Source organism: Mesoplodon bidens (assembly GCF_964165515.1).
Source record: "Mesoplodon bidens genome assembly, chromosome: 16".
Taxonomy (NCBI): domain Eukaryota; kingdom Metazoa; phylum Chordata; class Mammalia; order Artiodactyla; family Ziphiidae; genus Mesoplodon; species Mesoplodon bidens.
The window spans coordinates 25,099,164-25,109,151 of NC_138173.1; the positions used below are offsets into that span (position 1 = coordinate 25,099,164).

Genomic DNA, 9,988 nt, shown 5'->3' on the forward strand with positions numbered 1-9,988 from the left:
TGTGTGGGTACAGAGGGTTGTAAATATATTGGTTGTTTCCTCTCCTGATCCCGTGGCTGACAGAGATGAGGCTCGCTGCCCTGCCTAGCATCATGAGAGCGTATCAAAATGCATATCACTAGCCTGGGGAAAAGATCAAAATTCAAAATTTGAAGTACAGTTGCTACTGAATGTGTATCTCTTTCACACCACTGAAAGGTGAAAAATCATGAACCATCTGTATTTATATTGATAAATTCCCTGAGATTAGCGTGTTGATATGATACTTTCCAATAGATCCCTTTTCTTCCGAGTCAATCAAGGACAGTGAACACAACTTAGCTCTCCTTCCATCACCAGTTCTTACGCAAGGCCTGGAATGTGCAATAAATCCTGAATTACAACATCACCTTAGAGCAGTGGTAGTCTTGATGGATTTGGTTTTGGATGGATTGCCCAACCATAACTGAGGGATATTCCATGTCCATTAGCCAGTGTGAGTGACCTTCTATTTTAATGATTTTCAGTCAGGTGAAGGGGTGAGGAGAAAGTGGGCTGTTAACCTCCGCTGAAAACTTTTGTTTGCTTCAGTTGTATTTGTGTGTGTGTGTGTGTGTGTGTGTGTGTTTGGATTACCCTAAAGTCTGTAGACTTCATCAGATTGTTGACAAATAAAATCATATTCACATCCATATCCAAATGCCTGGGAGTCATCAGGGTGTCCTCTGTTCTGCTTGTACCTGATACCTATCGCTTCACCTCAAGGCTTCCTGCATGGGCTTCTACTGCCTGTGAGACTACCCCTTGCTAATGCAGACAAGGAACCCTCATACCAAAGACAGAAGCACTGTTTGTGAAGGTCCCATAGCCACTGACCCTTGAGGTGTCAGAGCGGTGCTGGACTCCTTTCCAATGGGGAGAAGGCTCTTTCCCATGTCTGTGCAGCAAGCTGTTACCTGGGCCCTGCCACAGAGCTGCCCACATTCACAACCTACCGGGCCCCAGGGAAACCGCTCTTTCAGCCTCTGTCTGGACTCCTTCCTCTGTCCAGTCCAGGAAGCTCAGAGAATGTTTTCCTATGCCTTGCATTGTCTTCTGCATCGTTTCAGTACACCCACAATAAGCAAGCACTTTTCTCCGGAGTGTCATCACGTATAGATCAATGCAGGCAAATAAGTAGGGACAGGCCACGAGTTCAAATGGTCAGATCCCACGTCCTCACCTGGACTTAGCTGAGGCATCCTGCCACACATTTTAAGATGAAGGGAAGCTTGTGTATTCCTTAGTTTGATGTAGTGTTGTATTTGATTCATAACTCTACACTGTGAACCTGTTTCTAACTAAATTCCCTTTATTATGACTGTGAGGTAATTAATTAGGAAACATGGATTCTTATTTCCAGTTCTTCCTGAAAGCTTTGGGGTGATATTGACATGTATAATTTATCAATTTGGGCCTGTTTCTCCATCTACAAGATAAAAGATCAGTCCACATGGTTTCTAAAATCTCTCTCTGGTCTCAAATCTCTCTCTGGCCTATTTTATGTGGTGCTAATAAAATAGAATATTTTCCTTCGTGTTGGTTTTCAGTGATGAAGGTAGTGACTATTGTGTTCTCTGTAAAAATAATTTGGTATTTTATTAGATTAGCAGTTATTTCTCTGGTTCCAAACCTGTTTATTACCCTTCCACATACAGCTGAGATATAACCTGTGAGTTACACTATGTCCCAACTAGTTTGTTAAAAAATTAATATTATTTTCCCAATATAGTTCAGATCATGTTGAATTTAAAAGATTAACACATGTCCAATGAGAAAAAAAATCAGCATGAAGTGTCTGCCCGAATATATTATAGCAGCCCTGATTTAAATAGGATGTATCATCCTGGTTTCTCATAGCTGCCAATGCCAAGGTACTATTAGACACAGACATATTCGACAGGGCAAACAAAATTGTTGATGTTTGTGCAAAGGTTCTCTCATATTAGCAGTCATAATATTTTTATTTAAACAGCCTCGGCAGTTTGAATCACAGTTTGAGAGTGACTAAGAGTTTGAGACTGAGTTTGTTTGTACTCTTTCATATGTTCAAATGCAGACAACATTGTTCACAGCACTTTCCTAGAAGGCAAACAAAGGATAAGATATTTCAGTACTGTTGGTGAAATTGGCATTTAGAAAAATACAAACTACTATCCATCCATACATTCCTTAAAAATCTGGAAAAGAGATCTTTATAGATAACCATAAATCGTAACTATTGGCTGAGTGATTTTGCCATATATACATATATGAGATTTGGCACTAATGAAACAGAATATTTTACTTGTGATAAAGTAACATTCTACTTAAAGTAAGAGTATATATATATAGATATAGATATAGATATAGATATAGATATATATATATATGTATATACATGGCAAATCATATATATGTTACACATGACATATGGTATATAAATGTGTGTGTATATATATATATTTGTATATTATATATATAAAAAAGCATATTTATAGGAATTTGAAATCTCCATTAAAACATTTTTAAATGCCTACACTGAGGCCTTTTTGTAGAGTTTTACATACTCTATATTTTTCAAATAATAATTTACATCAATACAGTATTTCATGGTTTTCAGAACATTTATATGTACATGATGGTATTTAATTCTCTCCAAAAGAAAAAAAAAAGAATACATTTTCTACGTTTTGAAAGCTGAATCTTGGAAAGGATGAATGACTTTTCCAAGGTCACATAAGTACTGAAGGCAGATACGGAAATCCATGTCTTCGGATTCTGAATATAGTATTTTTTCTAATGAGCTATAAAACCTATCTGTTTAATGATTAATGTCATCAATGAAATCAATTATCCTTAGTCTTCCACTTCTTACTTTATGATGAAATGTGCTCTTCATTGTTGAAAGAAAAATATTCCTATGTTAAGAAATGAGGATAGACTTTTTTTTTAACTTCACACAATTCTTGCATATTCCCTTAGAAAGAACTATTTTATATTATGTCCAAAATTATTTTATTCATTTTGGCTGAGGTGGGGTTTGGGAAGAGAAGAATCATGGACATATTTCCCTCCACTTTGTACAAGTGAGAAAGATGACCTGGGAAACCGTCCTGAGAGGGAGGAGGATAGACTCAAAAAAGTATAGACTCTGGAATTAAGCCAACCTGGATTTTAATCCCAGCACCACCACATTTTCCTAGCCAAATATCCTTAGTTAAGTCAGTGTCTGACTCTTAATTTTCTCACCTGTTAAATGGGCTAAATAATCTTATTTGACAGGAGTATTATGAAAATTGGATAAGTAATACAAGAAAAAATGGCGACATCGTAGCCAATAAATGTTAGTTTTTATTTGTGTCAATTGATCCAGACATCAAACAGACAACACTTAAGCTTTGCTTCCCTAGTTTAAATTTCCTTTTCATGCTTTTGGTTGGTGTTGATCTGGAAAAGGCTAAGAAATTCATCCTGGTGTGGAGCAGAGGATCAGCAGCAACTCTCAGTCCCTGTTGAAATCTTTCTTGCACAAATACATGCTTATTTTCACTTCCACGCCAATCAAAGAATTAGGCAAGACAATTTTAAAAACTCTCTCTAGTTTTTTACTTTCTCAATCCTTGCACATTTTATAATCTTTATGATCGTACATTTATCTGCCAATATTCCCCCTCTCCCATTCTTATAAAGCAAGAGGAAAAGAAAAATTACATTCATTACCACTGTTTTAGAAAAAGCTATCTGAACGATTTTATATATAGGTGTTGGAGTAGGTGAGAAAAATAAGGAGAAACAGCTCACTCACCCCCACCATTTTCCCATCCACTAGCTCCTTCCTGATGGTGGTCTCTTTCCCATCCCAGGCCTGAACCTGAATCAAAGAATAATCATCTAAGGTTACCATACTCTGAAAAAGAGGCAAGACCAGGGCTTCCCTGGTTGGGCAGTGGTTGAGAGTCCGCCTGCTGATGCAGGGGACACGGATTCGTGCCCCGGTCTGGGAAGATCCCACATGCCACAGAGTGGCTGGGCCCGTGATCCATGGTCACTGAGCCTGTGCGTCCAGAGCCTGTGCTCCGCAACAGGAGAGGTCACAACGGTTAGAGGCCCGCGTACCACAAAAAAAAAAAAAAACAGGCAAGACCAAATTCAGCTCAGACTGTCATATTTGAACTCTAAAATTTTATCAGGTGCCAAATTCTTTTCAGCTATTGTGATACTCTCAGGTAGTTTTAGAATGGTGTTTATAATTCCATTTACTTTAAGACTCTTGTCAACAATAAATTTGTTGGCTGATTCTCCTGGGGATAGAAAAAGTTTTATAAGAGTGGAAACAAAATATCTTGAGTAAGTAAAGATTTTTTAAAATATTTTATTGTATAGGCCAAGTATTATCTTTCTGCATAAAGAATCACAGGTAAGTTTCAACCTTAAAAATGCACATGAAGCTAATTCAAACCCCTACTGTAAGATCAAATTTCCTCTTTTTACCTCAACAATATATTCTGTAACAGCTTAAGGAAAAACCTGAACGAACTTTTTGGCCAGCACAATAAAAATAATGATAATAATAATCACAGCAACAACAGTAACTACCACTTATGTAGCACTATTTGTTGTGTGAGGCACTCTTCAAGAGTATTAATATATTAACCCATGTAATCCTAACAACAATTTTATGACATAAGTACTATAATAATCCCCTTCTGCAAATGAAAAGACTGAGTCAGCAAGAGTCTGTGACTTGCCCAAAGTCACATGGTTGATTGGTGGCAGAGGTGGGATTCACACTCAAGCAGTTCTGAGCCAGAGTCTGCATCTTGCTCCACAAAGTTTAGAGATATCTCTGATTAAACTGTACTCTAGTGCAATACCATAGTATATAATCATTGGGAAGCAAACATCTCAGAGTTTACACATCTACCAAGTTGGGCCTTCTACCAAAATTATTTACAGTCTGTCCCGTGACAGAGATAATGATGGTCACCAAATTTTCCTTCTGCTCTCCTATATTTTTCAGCCTTTTTGTTCTAGTAGATTTTAAATTTACTATAGGCATCTTTATTAAACACTTCTGGTCAAAATTCTTCTTCCATCTTATATTTTACAGGAATTTGAAGTCTCATTATTTAAGAACTATCTGATAATGTGGTATTCAGTTCCTTTTGTTATCACCTGACCCTCCATATTGTTTAACAATCCTCTGTTGAGTGTATTCATTCAAATGATAAATATTTATTGAGCAAACATTATGTAACAAACACTGGGTTCTGTAAAACAGAACAGGCAAGAAATCCTTTCTTTGAAGATCTTACATTCTAGTTTGGGGGAACAGACAATAAACAAAAAAATATAAATAAACTGTGTAATATAAATTGTGTATTCAGTTTGGAGCCCATAAGATGAGTGAAACTGTGTGTGTCACTTCCAGGCTGAGGCAATAAAAAGCCCAGTGTGTCTTTCTCTGTCTTGCTGACTGAGAACACAAACTTCAGATGGTCCAAATATAAGATAGTTGAACCTCCTTTGGCCTGGGCCCTGGAGAAATTAAGAGGGGCAGATACCATATGCTCCCATTTCTTGCCCCCTTCTCCCCCCACACAGAAACTTCCTCAGCTCCACCACGACACTGAATATGTACTATGAGTTAGAACTCCAAATGTGTAAGCCACTGAGAGCTTGTGGATAATTTGTTACTGTGATTGATATGACCTCACCTATACTGGCTAATACAAGTTTTATTCATTGTAATTCTATGTGTGGAAAAATGCTGCAAAATAGAAAGGTAGACGTTTTGTTTCTGAGAGAACAATCTAAAGAAATAATTCTCAAAATGTGTTCTGCTAAGCATCTGCATCAGAATTGTTAAAAATACAGTTTTCAGGTACTGGCCCCAGATATCAGAGCCTCTGGGATGAGACCTAGAGGTAGGTATTTTTTACAAACATTCCGAGAGATTTATGTGTGTATTAAAATTTGAGATCCCCAGACCTAGGCTTAAGCCCAAAATTAATCTAACATAGATTTTAGATATGTTTGCTATAACTGCTTACTTACTTGGGATGATTTCAAAATTAACATTCTTATGAAATTTATCTGAAAGAGTGTTGAAGGTCTCTCCTTAGTTTTATGGCCACCTGGTGTTTCATCAAACTCTTCTCCCAGTTTAAAGGATTCTTCCAGATCTTTATTTCTTCCCTTACATTCTTACATGTTCACATGTATAGGGTTTGTTTCTTCTATTATGTATTTTTACTGTGGTAAAATACATATAACATAAAATTTACCATTTTAACCATTTTTAAGTGTATAATTAAGCGACATTAAGTACATTCACAATGTCATACAACCATTGTCACTATTAAAAATTCTATACATACTAATACTAATATTTATTTATCTGTACCCTTATTGATGGACATTTTGTTGTTTCCTTTTTTGTTGGTATTACAAATAATGCTGTAGTGAACATCATTGCACACACAACTTTGTGCAGTACATGTAGGAGTATATTCTATGGAAATAGTATTACATATACTTCAATAACTAAGTTAAATTTCTAAGAGAAGATACATTGGAGAGACACTGTAACATGGTTCATGGAATTCATATTGTGAAACATGTTGGCAAGATGTGACAGGTTGGAAAATGGTTCCCAAAGATACTCACGTCCTAGTCCCTGGATCCTGTGAATGTTACTCTATATGCCAAAGGGGACTTTGCAAATATGGCTAATTTAAGGATCTTGAAATAGGGAGATTACCCTGGATTATCCAGGTGGACCCTTAATATAGTCACAAATTTCTGTATAAGAAGAAATTTTCCTTGTAAGAAGAGGAAGAGGGATATTAAACTACAGAAGAGGAGAAAATGTGACAATAGGAGCAAAGACTGAAGTGTTGTGGCCACATGCCAAGGAATGCCAGCAGTCATCAGAAACTGGAACACAAGATTTATTCTGAAAATCCTCAGAAAATTTAGAGCAAATGTTTGCAAAATGATCATTTTTTAAAATAATTGTGACTTTTTGTTTAAAATCATTTATTGAAATCATTTACCACTTAGTATATGTCACATGCATGTTTTATCTATGTAAATCCATGGTCAGTTACATGAGAGGAGGGGTTATGTCAATTTCAACCAGTTTTGCACAGAATTGTATCTAGGTGCTAAATTAATATTTATTGTTTCTGTGTGAAACACTGAAGGGAGGGATTCATACAGAGTAATTTCTGTGCTATCAAAACTCCCATTTTTACTGGCTATGATATGCAAGTAAATATGGCTCACCCAGTTCTTTCATATATTCTTCAAAATTTTCACAAGGAATGGATTTTCATGTTCCTTGGAACTGATCATCCATTCTGCCTAAGCTGACTTTAAAGAAAAATAGCATCATATGAATGAGTATGTTCCCTGAAATAGTGTTGGAACCTGTTTTTAATACAATTCTGGTAGATAGTGCAGAAAAGTCAGGGAAAAAGTAAGACACTCTAATCCTTGTCATCTTCCCATCAAACCATCCAAAGCCAGAAAGCTCTCTCAAATGTATGTAAGTCAGGATGAAATTGGAACATGGTACAGATTTTAGCAGGACTAGATATAACTTTTCCATCTCTAATTTAGGATCAAAACTGGATGTTACAGGGGCTTCCCTGGTGGCGCAGTGGTTGAGAGTCCGCCTGCCGATGCAGGGGACACGGGTTCGTGCACCGGTCCAGGAAGATCCCACATGCTTCGGAGCGACTGGGCCCGTGAACCATAGCAGCTGAGCCTGCGCATCTGGAGCCTGTGCTCCGCAACGGGAGAGGCCACAACAGTGAGAGGCCCGTGTACTGCAAAAATCAACAACAACAACAACAACAACAAAAACTGGATGCTATAAATTCTCTCTAGTTCCTTCCCTAAGAACTGCTGCACACACAGAGCAATCTGTAAGGGGTAAATCTAGGCAGCTGTGTTTATGCCATAGGACCCCTAAGCTCCAGTTCTTTCTCTCTCTTTCTCTGAGCAAGGATGATCTAGAAAAAAAAACCCAATTTATCAGCTGTTTAGCGAGCTTATCATATTCTCAGTTTTGATACTTTGAACTAAAAACCAGAGAGAGGGGCTTCCCTGGTGGCGCAGTGGTTGAGTCCGCCTGCTGATGCAGGGGACACGGGTTCATGCCCTGGTCCGGGAAGATCCCACATGCCGCGGAGCGGCTGGGCCCGTGAGCCATGGCCGCTGAGCCTGCGCGTCCGGAGCCTGTGCTCCAAAATGGGAGAGGCCACAACAGTGAGAGGCCTGCGTACCACAAAAAAAATAAATAAATAAAAAAAATAAAAATAAAAACCAGAGAGACTTCAGAGATGACATTTGGCATTTGAACCAAAAAGCTAAGTTTAGTCAGGGCTAGAACAATCATTTTAAGTCATATACATATTGAGCAAGAGAATGAAGCAGAGAAAAAAGAAGGAAATACAGTAACTATACTTCAGTTAAAAATAAAAAATAAAATAAAAAGAAACAAAGAGATTGTGTTATATACACAAACACACAAAGACTTGTTATTGATGCTTTTCCATAGGCCAGCTCAATTTTGCATAAGCTTAGATAGTCGTCATTGCCATGGGAACACCAAATATCTTCCTAGTAAATCCCCCTTAATCTAGGCTAAGTTCTGCTCCTGCAACCTTGACTTTAACACTTTGATGTCCATGGATATCTGTAAGGAATCAGAACAGAGGAAATGAAATATAATAGTAAATACACCAACTAGAGAGGAGGAGTCTCTAAAGGATAACTTACAAGACAAGCACAGCCTTAAACATACCATCAGCCCCAAGGACATCATTGTTAATTCCAGGCAGTGCTTGATATCCATATTCTGACACAGAGTTATTAAGAAAAAGTGAAATTAATTAAAATCTTTTTAAGACAGGAAAGGAAATACAACCTTCTCTAACAATTCCCATTAAAATGTTAAATTTCCACTATCTAAATATCTGCAAAGACATTTATCCAGGCCAATGGTCTTACCGAAAATTATTCAACAAACATCTATGGAACAACTAGGATTATACACCTAATATGAGGCTAAGCAGTTTTGCAGACACCGTTGATTTAATGTCCTAACTAGAATTGGAAAAGATACTATAGTTTGTTTCTGGTTTTCTTTCTTTCCTGTGTTAGGCAGTTCAATGTTATGATTTTTTTTTACATTAATGTGTACAATTTGTAAAGTTATGCCCACTCAGTTGAATAGGCATGAGGCTGACTCCAGGAAATGACTCACCTATGAAGGTACTAATGAGATTAAAATTAGGCACCAAAGATGTTAAAATTCCTTGGATTTTTCAAGAAAATGTCCACTGTGTTGCCTCATATGTTGGATGCACATTGATCCCCCAACATAAGGAGAATCACCTATAGAAAATCATCTCCTCGAAGAAGTCACTTTGGGAGCTCAGCCTTTGTGTCCATTGCTGGAAGGTTAGGCATTCAAAGATGTCGATGGACCAGAGCCCGGGCACAGTCTCTAACTCTGCCCCCCGTGGTGCCTCCTTTCCTGTGATCACTGTGTCAGTTCAAAGACCGGCCCATGTACACCAGCCTAGTCATGCGTCTGATTGGTTGTTCCTGCCTTTTCTGTGATGAAGGCTTTCTGGTGTCCATTAATATGTGTATTAAAGATCTTTACACATTATCCCCTTTCCTGTAAGTACATCCATATTCTTTTATGCCAAACTTCTTTGTCTCCAATGTTTTAGTCCTTTTCCTTCAAACCCCTGACCAGCCTATCAGACTGTCTTCCCTCTACTCACAAGGATGTGTATATTCTCATCTCAGGCCACTGCTCCCTCCATAGAAAATGAGTAAAAGGAGCACCACTCTGAGCTTTGTCCATTGGGGCGATTTTTCTCACCACTGGTTTTCAAGTACCCTCCCAACCTGAGTATAATCAAACCACTGCTCACTTTCAGCCTGCATCCACAAGCTGAGCTGA

General features: G+C 37.8%; 1 pseudogene across 1 annotated transcript; it reads right to left on the reverse strand.

Annotated features, from left to right (window-relative positions):
- Positions 1 to 2,067: 2,067 nt before the first annotated feature.
- Positions 2,068 to 7,363, reverse strand: LOC308630005 (fatty acid-binding protein 12-like; annotated as a pseudogene). The gene is made up of 4 exons: positions 7,291 to 7,363; positions 4,261 to 4,301; positions 3,806 to 3,871; positions 2,068 to 2,100 (listed from the first exon to the last, which is right to left on the reverse strand). The product of its transcript is annotated as a fatty acid-binding protein 12-like (transcript).
- Positions 7,364 to 9,988: the final 2,625 nt, after the last annotated feature.